The sequence below is a fragment of the Miscanthus floridulus genome, chromosome 10 (assembly GCF_019320115.1).
Source record: "Miscanthus floridulus cultivar M001 chromosome 10, ASM1932011v1, whole genome shotgun sequence".
NCBI classification, from domain to species: domain Eukaryota; kingdom Viridiplantae; phylum Streptophyta; class Magnoliopsida; order Poales; family Poaceae; genus Miscanthus; species Miscanthus floridulus.
In genome coordinates this window covers 35,406,562-35,420,538 of record NC_089589.1, presented here as the reverse complement: position 1 = coordinate 35,420,538, position 13,977 = coordinate 35,406,562, and the positions used below count along the sequence as shown (strand labels likewise).

General features: G+C 43.3%; 1 non-coding gene across 1 annotated transcript; it reads right to left on the bottom strand.

Annotated features, from left to right (window-relative positions):
* Window positions 1-13,638: 13,638 nt before the first annotated feature.
* LOC136490448 (small nucleolar RNA Z247) lies at window positions 13,639-13,777 on the bottom strand. Its single transcript, XR_010767729.1, has one exon. It is a non-coding gene; the product is annotated as a small nucleolar RNA Z247 (small nucleolar RNA).
* Between the last annotated feature and the right edge of the window lie 200 nt (window positions 13,778-13,977).

Here is a 13,977-nt window from a genome sequence, read left to right as displayed (position 1 = left end):
ATTGAAAAATGCAATTTCCATGATTTTTGTAGGTCACTGTATAATTCCAAAAATTATGAAAATTGTTTTGGTACACTAATTTGTCATAAGGAAGCTTACATAAAATTTTCAGGTCATTTGGAACAAGTTTATTTTTGGGCTTAATTCCAATTTAATTCAAAAATAGATAAAAGCAAACCCTAAGTGTTTGATTAGTGTTGGATCTTGTTTTGGTCATGTTTTGTGACTAGTAGGGTTCCAAGATCCATTAGGTCAAGTCACATAGGTGGTTCTTAATGATAGGGTTATAGGTTGGTTTTGTTGGCTTGCAACTGTACCGCGAAATCAAATTGGTTGCGGGTGTTTTTACATTTCATGTGCCGTGAAAGCATCATGTTTACATTATCATCATGTTAAAGCATATGTTATTATTTCGTGTAGAACTCGAGAACGAAACGATTCTAGTTGAGCAAGTTCTGGAAGAATCCCCGGTTGTCACGGGATTTGATAATTGTGGTACTAATCCGGAACCGGAAATCGTCAACGAAGGCAAGCCCCGGTTTATGCATTAAGCCATTACCTTGTTACTTTGAAAAGTTTATCACCTATGTTACTTATTGCATTAAGATTGATCAATTCAAATATTACCTATTTGATGCATTGCCTACCTTGTTACTTGTTTACCATCCTTGAAGATGTTTTTATTTACAAAGGCGTAGAATGCTTAGTATGCTTTATGATAGGCTTTAAAAGCAAAAGTTTTGATACAATCAAAGATGGCATACTGGCCAAAGAAAGAAAGAAGGTAGAATGAACTAGAGACTAGTCGGGTGACTTATCTTGAACGTTGGGTAATGTTGCCGACTACGTCGCTTAAAGGCCACTCATTGTGAATCTTCTGAACGAGACACTTTGTAGTACTAGTCACATACTCCGGTAAGCCTACTTCGGCTAATCCGATACTAAGACGAATGCCCGCGCACTGGGAGTGGAGAGATGGCGGGAGTAGCGTGTACCCTCGTGGCTGGAATGTGGCCGGATTTGAGGTGTGCTGTGCTCTCGGGTGGCGTGGAGACGGCTTAGTATAGGAGGATCCGGTAGCGAGGTTGATATATGCAAGATTAAGTTCTACATATGTCGTGTGATAAGGAATCCCCAGCTGGGACTTGAATCAATTCGAATTGCCGATGCTCCGCGGATATGGAGACTCGATTCATTACAGAAGCAATGTAGTACTGGTGAATTACTAAAATATGAGAAAAAGAATGGAATGAGAAGGAATGGAATATGGGAAATGTATATTTAGTTGAGATAATGAACTAAAAGAACTTAGTGGTAAACTTGAAAATAGAATGAAGGATAGTAAGCTTTTGGCAAAGAACTTTTGAATCTTGCTACACCCTTACCTTGTCCCAAACCCCTGCATCTCTAAAGTCTTACACCCCGTTACGTCGGGTTAGTCTTGTTGAGTACCTTTGTACTCAGGGTTTGTTAACCCTTGTTGCAGGTGAGTCGCATGCGCAGGCTTGTTTTGGTCCCTGCTGCATGTCTGTGTTTGAAGTCAATGACGTTGAGGAGTGATGAATGGCCTTTGGACAAGGCACTAGTTTGTTTGATAAATAAAGATAATGTAATATTATCCCGCTACTATGGTTGTATAACACTTATGGTATTGTAAGTTTGAAAACAACTGGTTTGTAATTATGTTATCTTAAGACTTCCGCTATCTTTTACTCTGGTATATATTTGAATAGGCTGTTGTAATCTGCAATGACTGTGATTGGGATCCTGTTTGAAAAGAGAATCGTGGATGATTCGGGTTTCCCGAGGACACCCGACAGACCTGTTGAGTTGTTGGGAACTCGTGTACGCTATCCGAGGTCTGTTAAGACAACGATAGGTGCATGTGGGCCCGATTTCTTAGGAGGTTCTGCCACAGCTGGTATCAGAGCAGTTCCCATCTAAGATCATTGTAGGTTACTTTGGAAAAAAATCTTCAAAATAATTTGGATCAAGGAAAGTAAACATGATATTTTGAAAGTTCAATTTCTTTCTTCTTACCTTTGATCTAGACTCAATCCTGACTTATTTGAAAAGTTTGTGGCGGATAATATGATTAGGTTTGTCCTATGTATTATGAAAATCTAGTACTTATGATTATATTAATCTTTTGTACTTAGATTCGTAAGATCGATTCATGCATCATGCTTGAGCACATTGCATAATAATTCCCCTTAATAATGGTTGGGTAAGTAATGTCAATCCCATTCTTGCTAACCTCCGTTATCCTCAAGCTATTCTTATAGTCCTACCCTAAATTCTTCAGGCTATGGCAAAGACCAAGAAAACCGCATGCAAGTCCACCGGACCTCATGGAATCCCTCGTCACCAATTGGCACCAAGAAATCACGAGCTAGGTGAAGGAAGTTCCAAGAACCTAGGAGAGGAAAGATCTTCGAGCAACCCCACCAACGTCGAGAACCTTAACAAGGAGCTCAACACTCTTCGTCGAGCTCATGCCAAAGACCAAGAAGAGCTGGCGGAAATGCAAAGGGGTATCACCATGACCATGGAGCTGCGGAATGAAGCCTGGACACGAGAAGATGCGGCCAATGAACGCGTCAATGAGTTGGAGTTCTACGTAGAGGACCTGGAGATGGACAATGCCATTCTACATGAGAATGTCCATATGCTATATGCTCAACTTCATCCTCCTCATGGGGATGGTGAAGTTACCGATGAAGAAATGATTGTAGCTCCAGGAGAGGTTGAGAATGAAGAAGAGGAGGAGGATCCTGAGGAGTTAGTGTACTTCTCAGATGAAGATGAGGTTTCGTCCGATACAGGCACGGATGCCGAAAACTGAAAGCTTGGAGTAGAAGTAGTTCCTTTACTGCTTTCCTAGAAAACTAGGGTTGTCTTGTGGGATACAAGACATGTAATATAAATAAGAACCCTTTGTAGTATGCAACCTTTTAAAAGCTTTCAATAAAGAATAATGTAAGTAAATGTGTTTCTCTAACAGATGCCTCGTCCTATCACCCGAACTGGTGCTAGTGGCTCGCATGATGATGATGAGTGCCCAAATCCTCCACCAATGCCCTCGACTATGGCAGATGCCATAGCTGCACTCGTCAACGCAACGGCAGAAAATGCCAGGCTATTAAGGGAGTTGGCGCAGAACCAGCAGGCACCATACCCTAATCGTGGCCGTCGTAATAATGGAAACGACGAGTCAACTTATGTGGATTTTACTGACACACGTCCGCCTGTATTCTCTAAGGCAGACGAACCTTTAGAAGCCGATGATTGGCTTAGGACAATAGAGCAAAAGTTCGAGCTAATCCACTGTACTGAGGTTCAAAAACCAAGGTTTGCGGCACAGCAACTCCGAGGAGCTGCTGGTGCTTGGTGGGCAAATTTGGTAGCAGTACAGCCCGTTGGTCACCAAATCAACTGGAGGGAGTTCAAGGATGCCTTCAGGGCACATTATATTCCGGACGGTGTGATGACCATGAAGATGGAAGAGTTCTTGGCTCTTAAGCAAGGGGAGCACCCGGTGATGCATTATGTTGGGCGTTTCAATCACCTGTCTCAGTATGCTATTGAGTATGTCAATACGGACAGGAAGAAAAAGAATCATTTTCTTCGAGGCTTGAATACTAAACTTCAGACAATGATGGCAGCCTGTGGTAATGCAACTTACCATGAAACAATCAACATTGCTATCACTTCGGAAGAAAATTACCGCCGACACAAAGAGGCGAAGAAGAAGAAAATAGTTGCTTCCGGATCATCAAGTGGCAAGCGTCAGAAGATAGTATACCATCCTCAGAATCATGGCCGTACGCCATTCCACCCACAACAAGGCCAAAGTAGGCAGCAAATCTTCATTCGCCCTACAACTAGTACACCTTATACACATCAAGCACCACAGCAGCAGAACAATGCCAATAATGCAAACCGCAATGTTACTTCCCAGAATCACAATTTCCCGTGCTATAATTGTGGTAAACCCGGGCATTTTTCCCGAGAGTGTCCGTATCCTAGGAAGAACAATCCTGATGCACCCAAAGTCCCTGTTAATCAAGCTCAGAATCAGTATAAGGGCAATGCTCAGAACAATCAGAAGGGTCAGGCTGAGAAGAAAACTGGAAGGGTATTCTATACGCAAGTGGAATCTATTCCAGAAGGAGAACCAGTTATGATGGGTATGTTTCCCATTGCTAAGCATCCTGCAATTACCTTATTTGATTCTGGTGCATCCCATACATTCATCAATCGTACATTTGTTGTGAAGCATGGGATAGCTATTGGGGAAACAAAAGAACCCTATCATATACAGTCGCCAGGGGGACGAATCTGTACAAGGGAGGTAGTTCAGCATGTACCTATTGATTTGGGAGGATATGAGTTCCCTACCAATATGCTGATATTAAAGGATCAAGATATAGATGTGATCCTTGGTATGAACTGGCTAACTCAACACGGGGCTATCATAGATGTCCTGCGTAGAACAATAAGGGTAAATGCACCTGACAGCAAAACCCAACTTCTCATCCAACTTCCTTTTCCTAAGAGTACAGTGGAGACCGTCTGTGCAACTATTGTTGAAGGAGCCGAGAAAATTTCAGTGGTATGTGAGTTTATGGATGTCTTTCCCGATGACCTGCCTGGTCTGCCACCAGACCGAGACGTAGAGTTCAGAATTGATCTGAAACCAGGGACAGCACCAGTGTCCAGAAGAGCATATAGGATGCCACCGAAAGAATTAGCAGAATTAAAAATGCAACTACAAGAGTTGTTAGACAAGGGTTTCATTCAACCCAGTTCATCACCTTGGGGATGTCCTGCTATTTTCGTGAAGAAGAAGGACCAAACCTTAAGGTTATGTGTTGACTATAGGCCATTAAATGAAGTCACCATCAAGAACAAATACCCCTTACCCCGAATTGATTTGCTTTTTGATCAACTTGCGGGAGCTAAGGTATTCTCAAAGATAGACTTAAGATCAGGCTACCACCAGATTAAGATCAGACGTGAAGATGTGCCAAAGACAGCGTTTACTACCCGATATGGACTATATGAGTATCTAGTCATGTCTTTTGGGCTGACCAATGCCCCGGCTCATTTCATGTACCTGATGAACTCAGTTTTCATGCCTGAGTTGGATAAGTTTGTCGTGGTGTTTATTGATGACATTCTTATCTACTCTAAGAGCAAAGAGGAACATGCGGAACATCTCCGTATTGTTCTACAAAGATTAAGAGATCACCAACTATATGCCAAATTCAGCAAATGTGCATTTTGGTTGGAGGAAGTACAATTTCTGGGTCATGTGCTATCTGCTGAAGGTATAGCTGTTGATCCGAGCAAAGTAGAAGAAGTCCTTAATTGGAAAGCACCTACAACTGTTCATCAAGTTCGTAGTTTCCTGGGGTTGGCAGGGTATTACCGTCGGTTTATCCCTGACTTCTCCAGAATTGCGAAGTCAATTACTGGACTGTTGAAAAATCAAACAAAGTTTGTATGGTCGAAAGAATGTGAAGAGGCCTTTCAGACATTGAAGAAGTTGCTGACAACTGCACCAGTATTAGCACAACCTGATATCGAGAGGCCATTTGATATCTATTGTGATGCATCTGGAATTGGTATTGGCTGTGTTCTTATGCAAGAAGGTAGAGTCATAGCATATGCTTCCAGACAACTCAAGAAGCACGAAGAACATTATCCCACTCATGATCTTGAGTTAGCTGCTGTTGTCCATTCACTCAAGATTTGGCGACATTATTTATTGGGCAACATATGTCATATTTATACGGACCACAAGAGTTTGAAATACATCTTCACCCAGTCAGAGCTGAATATGAGGCAAAGAAGATGGTTGGAACTTATTAAAGATTATGACTTAGAAGTACATTATCATCCGGGCAAAGCTAATGTGGTTGCCGATGCCCTGAGTCGCAAGAGTCATTGTCATTGCCTAATTGAAGAAACTATGCAACGAACATTGTGTCAAGAGATGGAGCATCTGAATTTACAAATCATAGAACAAGGTTCCCTGTCCAATATTGTAGTTGAGTCCACTATCAAAGATCAGATCATTGCTGCTCAACAGAAAAGTAAGGGCATAGCCCATATTAAGGATAAAGTCAGATCTGGAAGACCAACATGTTTCAAGATTGATGAATCAGATGTTGTATGGTTCAAGGATAGGTTGGTAGTGCCCAAAAATCCGGAGCTGCGAAAGCAGATTCTCAATGAAGCTCATTCTACAAGATACTCCATTCATCTGGGTAGCAACAAAATGTATCATGATCTGAGAAAGAGATATTGGTGGACCAAAATGAAAATCGAAATAGCTCAATATGTAGCCAGGTGCGATATTTGTCAGAGAGTCAAAACAGTTCATATGAAGACTGCAGGTCCATTACATTCGTTGCCAATTCCATCTTGGAAGTGGGAAGATATTTGTATGGACTTCATAGTAGGGTTGCCTAGGACATCTGCAGGCTACAATTCAATATGGGTTATTGTTGATCGTCTAACCAAAATAGCTCATTTCTTACCAGTCAGAGATAAATATCGAGCGGAGCAGTATGCAAAGCTTTATCTTGATAGAATTTTCAGTCTGCATGGGGCACCCAAGACCATTGTCTCTGACAGAGGATCATTGTTCATATCCAAGTTTTGGAAAAGTCTACATGAGTCTTTAGGGACTAAACTTATCCGTAGTTCTGCTTATCATCCGCAAACAGACGGACAGACCGAAAGGGTAAATCAAATTCTTGAAGATATGTTAAGAGCATGTGTTCTTTCCTTTGGTACTAAATGGGATGAATGTCTTCCCTTAGCTGAATTCTCATATAACAATAGCCATCAAGAGAGTATTAAAATGGCACCATTCGAAGCACTGTATGGCCGTAGGTGCCAAACACCTTTAAATTGGTCAGAATCTGGAGAACGTTGGTTCTTTGGACCGGATGTGGTCAAGGAAGCGGAAGAGAAAGTTAAACTCATACAAGCTAATATGAAGATAGCTCAATCCCGACAGAAAAGCTATGCTGATAAGAGGAGAAGACCGCTAGAGTTCAAAGTGGGAGATTATGTCTACCTCAAGGTATCACCGATGAAAGGGGTTCATCGTTTTGGGATTCGGGGAAAGTTGGCGCCCCGTTATGTCGGTCCTTTTCTGATCCAACAGCGATGTGGACCAGTCGCCTATCGCGTCAAGCTGCCAGATCACATGTCAGCGGTGCATGATATCTTTCATGTATCTCAGTTAAAGAAGTGTCTTCAAGTACCTGACCAGGAAATCGACTTTGGTGGTGTAGAACTAGAACCTGATTTGACTTATGCCGAGTACCCCATTAGAGTCTTAGATCAGAAAGATCGAGTCACTCGAAGACGTACGATCAAGTTCTACAAAGTACAATGGAATCAACACACTGAAGATGAAGCTACTTGGGAGTCCGAGGATTACTTAGAAGAGAATTTTCCTGACTTCTTCGCTTCTATCTAGTTGCAATACCTTGTCTATATTGTAACTTGTCTTGTTGTCAACGGAATGGAAAACCCCCTCGCTAGCTTTTTGAATAAAGTTCTAAAGTGTTAGCTTGACACATTTCCTTTTCCATTACTTAGCCTTAAGTTTTAAATCTCGGGACGAGATTTCTTTAAGGGGGAAGGGTTGTAACACCTCTGGTGTTTTGACCTAATACTAAAATTTGACATGTCATCATGTGCATTGCAAAGCATTCATATAGAATAAAGTTTTGAATGCATTCACTAAATAAGGTTTATTTCATAATGTTGTTATTTCATGTGATGTGTTTCAAAAACCCTAAATACAGATCATGACCACAGGGGTTAAATTTCATGTGATCATATTAGGTCATATGTCCTTTTGACTCAAATAACCCTAATGGGCCAAGTTACTGGTCAAAAATCAAAATCTAAGTAAAAAGAAGACAAATCAAATTTGAATTCACATTCAAATTATAAAAGTCCTTTTTGCCCCTTTTAACTAATTCAAAATCCATGAGGAATTTGGGGTTGAGGCAAAAAGCAAAGTTGGAGATTATTTTATAAGGATCAACTTTGGTATTCAAAGTTTTTCAAGTTTACATACAAAATTTGGAGTAATTTTGAAATGATTCAAATGATCAAATGCACCCCAAATTCAAATTTCAAAATGGAGGCAGAATTTGAAAATGTTCCTAGAAGCAAAGTTGTAGAGTTTGAAAAATTGAACAACTTTCATTTTTGGAGATTTTCAACTTCTTTAGAAAATTTGAGAGTAATTTGAGAAATGGACGCAATGGCAGTTTTGTAAATTTTTCAAAAAAAATCGACCTACACCTCACTGCTTGCCGCCGGCGCCACGCGGAGTTCACCGCCGATCGATTTTCACCGCTTTCACGCGCTGTGACACGCCCAAACCTCCGTGGCAAGTTCGCCCGTGTGTTGTCAACACCGCAAGTCCTCCTTCTTGCTATAAATAGTACCACGCCGTCGTCAATTCGGAGTTTCCCGTCGACTGCTCGCCGCCGGTGTCCTGCCCGCACTCGCGTAATTCGTCGCCGTCGTAGCGTCCTGAGTTAGTAGCGTCCGCCAGTAGCTCCGCCTCGTCTTCCTGCTCATCTCAAGCTTGATCGTGTCGCTCCTGGAAGTCCAGTGCCGCCGCACGACGTCGTCTTCCCCGAGTCCGGCCGGAGCTCCGCCATCTTCGGTCTCACGTGGTCCTGACGATTCGGTGCATCTCCGTCTTCAACAAGCCCACAGACGTGATCGTGGTGAGACACTGAACGCGATGCTTGCTCTTATTTAGACTCTACTGCACCGTAGTTATAGCTACGTCGATCGCCGTCGTGTCCGAGCCGCCATGGCCGACGTGGACCTCCCTCCGATGCGTCTGCTGCCGTTCTGTGGTTGGAAATGAGTTCGTAGGATAGAGTAGATCACTTTGGTGCTATCGGTTTCGCCAGAACATCACCAACGGCGCATTTTGCGGCCGGCCGGTGAGGGCAGCGCCGCCGTGGTTTCGTTGTGTCGCTGACAGCGGGCCCAAGCTGTCAGTGAAGCTGAGGAAGAAGAACAGTGAGCTTTGGTTATTTTCTGATTTTGAATAGTGCAGCAATTTTGCAATTTTGTAGGAATTTATTTACACATCCAAAAAATTCTGAAAATTTTTGTGTAGCTTCTGTACATGTTCTAGTATGATTTAAAAATTTGAAATTTGAAATTTGGATAAATTTTGAATGTTCAAATATTCAGTCCATTAATTGAAAAATGCAATTTCCATGATTTTTGTAGGTCACTGTATAATTCCAAAAATTATGAAAATTGTTTTGGTACACTAATTTGTCATAAGGAAGCTTACATAAAATTTTCAGGTCATTTGGAACAAGTTTATTTTTGGGCTTAATTCCAATTTAATTCAAAAATAGATAAAAGCAAACCCTAAGTGTTTGATTAGTGTTGGATCTTGTTTTGGTCATGTTTTGTGACTAGTAGGGTTCCAAGATCCATTAGGTCAAGTCACATAGGTGGTTCTTAATGATAGGGTTATAGGTTGGTTTTGTTGGCTTGCAACTGTACCGCGAAATCAAATTGGTTGCGGGTGTTTTTACATTTCATGTGCCGTGAAAGCATCATGTTTACATTATCATCATGTTAAAGCATATGTTATTATTTCGTGTAGAACTCGAGAACGAAACGATTCTAGTTGAGCAAGTTCTGGAAGAATCCCCGGTTGTCACGGGATTTGATAATTGTGGTACTAATCCGGAACCGGAAATCGTCAACGAAGGCAAGCCCCGGTTTATGCATTAAGCCATTACCTTGTTACTTTGAAAAGTTTATCACCTATGTTACTTATTGCATTAAGATTGATCAATTCAAATATTACCTATTTGATGCATTGCCTACCTTGTTACTTGTTTACCATCCTTGAAGATGTTTTTATTTACAAAGGCATAGAATGCTTAGTATGCTTTATGATAGGCTTTAAAAGCAAAAGTTTTGATACAATCAAAGATGGCATACTGGCCAAAGAAAGAAAGAAGGTAGAATGAACTAGAGACTAGTCGGGTGACTTATCTTGAACGTTGGGTAATGTTGCCGACTACGTCGCTTAAAGGCCACTCATTGTGAATCTTCTGAACGAGACACTTTGTAGTACTAGTCACATACTCCGGTAAGCCTACTTCGGCTAATCCGATACTAAGACGAATGCCCGCGCACTGGGAGTGGAGAGATGGCGGGAGTAGCGTGTACCCTCGTGGCTGGAATGTGGCCGGATTTGAGGTGTGCTGTGCTCTCGGGTGGCGTGGAGACGGCTTAGTATAGGAGGATCCGGTAGCGAGGTTGATATATGCAAGATTAAGTTCTACATATGTCGTGTGATAAGGAATCCCCAGCTGGGACTTGAATCAATTCGAATTGCCGATGCTCCGCGGATATGGAGACTCGATTCATTACAGAAGCAATGTAGTACTGGTGAATTACTAAAATATGAGAAAAAGAATGGAATGAGAAGGAATGGAATATGGGAAATGTATATTTAGTTGAGATAATGAACTAAAAGAACTTAGTGGTAAACTTGAAAATAGAATGAAGGATAGTAAGCTTTTGGCAAAGAACTTTTGAATCTTGCTACACCCTTACCTTGTCCCAAACCCCTGCATCTCTAAAGTCTTACACCCCGTTACGTCGGGTTAGTCTTGTTGAGTACCTTTGTACTCAGGGTTTGTTAACCCTTGTTGCAGGTGAGTCGCATGCGCAGGCTTGTTTTGGTCCCTGCTGCATGTCTGTGTTTGAAGTCAATGACGTTGAGGAGTGATGAATGGCCTTTGGACAAGGCACTAGTTTGTTTGATAAATAAAGATAATGTAATATTATCCCGCTACTATGGTTGTATAACACTTATGGTATTGTAAGTTTGAAAACAACTGGTTTGTAATTATGTTATCTTAAGACTTCCGCTATCTTTTACTCTGGTATATATTTGAATAGGCTGTTGTAATCTGCAATGACTGTGATTGGGATCCTGTTTGAAAAGAGAATCGTGGATGATTCGGGTTTCCCGAGGACACCCGACAGACCTGTTGAGTTGTTGGGAACTCGTGTACGCTATCCGAGGTCTGTTAAGACAACGATAGGTGCATGTGGGCCCGATTTCTTAGGAGGTTCTGCCACAGCTTTCACAACAGGACTGAAAGTGTCTTCATAGTCAATGCCATAACGTTGCTTAAAACCCTTAGCAACCAACCGAGCTTTGTATCTGTCCATAGTGCCATCAGCTTTGCGCTTCACTTTATAAACCCATTTGCATCCAATGACGTTTCTCCCCTTGGGCCGAGGAACAAGATGCCACGTCTTGTTTCTCAGCAAGGCTTGGTGTTCGTTTTCCATGGCAGATGTCCATTTTTGATCTCGGAGTGCTTCTTCCAACGAGCTCAGCTCCTCAGTTTTGATCAGTGCGTTCATGCACCAGCGGACTGTACCATCCGTGTACTCCTTGGGCTTTACTATCCCACGTTGAAGCCGAGTAACCAGTCTTTGAGGATCGGCGGCAGCAGCTGGAGCATCAGAAGTAGGTGCAGAAGCACCAGCTCCCGTCGAATCCCGTGCGTGATCCAGCGCCCCCTCGTTGGGATCAGTTTGCGGTGTCGAAGAGACCGATCCAGGCGGTGTGGCCGCAGACTCAGCCGCAGATGATCCGGCCTGGGATAGGATCGGCGAGGCCTCAGGTTCCAATCCCGAAGGTGATCGCGCCTGACTTCCTGATGCTGCCGCAGTCGTACCGGACGGATCCGCCTTGGCCGCTGCGCTGTCGCCGGATGGGTGACATAGCCAATAATGCCTGCCAGCAGCAGCAGTTTTTCTTGTCCCTGCAGCGTTTTTGCCATGGTTTATTCCTGTACCATCAACATACGGTGCATGGCTCGATGGCCGGTTAGTAAAGACAGGAGAAAGCAAATGCTGGTCACCAATTTTTGCATTCTCAAAATCCGAGGAAGGGTTCTTAAGGATATCAGGAAGGAGAGCAAGCTCGGCTCGAAGCTGTGCTCCTGCGTTGGGATGGAGAGAGGAGAAAGGAAAAACTTCTTCATCGAAGACAACATCCCAGGATATGTAAACTCTCCCTTCTTTTGGGTCTAAGCATTTGAAACCTTTGTGCATATTGCTATATCCTAGAAACACACATTGCTTGGATCTGAATTCAAGTTTCTTGGAATTGTATGGGCGCAAATTTGGCCATACAGCGCAGCCAAAGGTGCACAGGAAGTTGTATTCTGGTGGACGGCCAAAGAGTTTCTCAAAGGGGGTTTTGTCATCAATGATTTTAGACGGCAAGTGATTTATAAGAAAGACTGCAGTGAGAAAGGCTTCATCCCGGAATTTTAGAGGCATAGAGGCGTGTGCAAGGAGGGTGAGACCCATCTCGACAATGTGTCGGTGCTTGCGTTCGGCTGACCCATTTTGTTGATGCGCATGAGGGCATGAAACATGATGTTCTACACCTATGCGCCTGAAAAAGGAGTTTAGTGCTTGATATTCCCCTCCCCAATCTGTTTGTATGGCACGAATTTTCCGATCAAATTGTCGTTCAACAAGTTTTTGAAAATCTTGAAAACACTGATAGACTTCAGATTTGTGTTTCAACAAATATATCCAGACAAACTTACTGTGATCATCAATGAAACTCACATAATAATTATGGCGACCAATAGAGTTGGGGGCAGGGCCCCATACATCGGAAAAAAACGAGATCCATAGGATGACTCGACACACTGGTAGATCTAGGGTAAGGCAATTGATGACTCTTGCCTGACTGACATGCATCACACACCCTAGTATTATTTTGACTATGGGAAACAGGAAGCTTATGGCGGCTTAGGACCTACTGGATGACCCGAGATGATGCATGGCCCAGCCTGCGATGCCATAGCGAAGTGGAAGGCTTGACTGCACCAAAGGCTTGTTTATTTGGAGACGACTTGGATGGTAGCTTCAAAGGATAGAGGCCCCCCTCACATCTGCCTGTGTGGAGGATTTTCTTCGACACCTGTTCCTTAATGGAAAAATGGTGGGGGTGGAATTCAAGAAAAACATTATTATCACGAACGAGTCGATTTACAGAACAGAGATTTTTATGTGCTTGCGGGACATGAAGAACATTTCGGAGATGAAGATTAGATGAATGCAAATAACTGTGACCAACATTAGCAATCTCCATACCTGCCCCGTTTGCAGCATGCACCTGATCACCGCCGTGATACTTGTCACGGACGGTCAACTTCTCCAGCTCGCCAGTGACATGATCCGTGGCTCCAGTGTCCATGTACCAATTTGTGTCGACATTGTATGAACTGGTGGCAGCAGCAGCAGCAGTCTTTTGTGGAGGACCCTGATAAGATGAATCATACCGTTTGAAGCATCGGTAGGCCAGATGCCCTTCCTTGCCACAGACTTGGCAATAGACGCCTGGTTCAAAACGCCCGCCACTGCGTCCTCCTTTCTGTCCGCGGCCGCCACCACGGCCTCCAGGCCCACCATCGCGCGCGTTGTTGTTGTAGTTGCTGCCAGCACGGCCACCCTTGGTGGCCATGTTCATAGAGGACTGCTGTCCCCCACTCCTGGCCTCCATGCGTTGCTCAAAGGAGATAAGCTGCGCATAGAGCTCGTTCACAGTGATCGGTTCAACTCGCGCCACCACCGTTGTCACCACTGGATCATATTCCTGATCTAGCCCGGTCAAGATGTAGGAGATGAGTTCCTCATCTTCGAGCTTACGTCCGGCAGATGCCATCTCGTCTCCCAGAGCCTTCATCTTCGTGAAGAACTCGCTGATCGAGGATGCACCCTTGGACACGGTAGCAAGAGCCATTCTTGTGCTAATGATTCGGGCTCTTGATTGTGACGCATGAAATGCCTGAATCGCAGTCCACGCCTCCGCTGCGGTGGTCACCGCAGTGATCTGAGATCCGATCT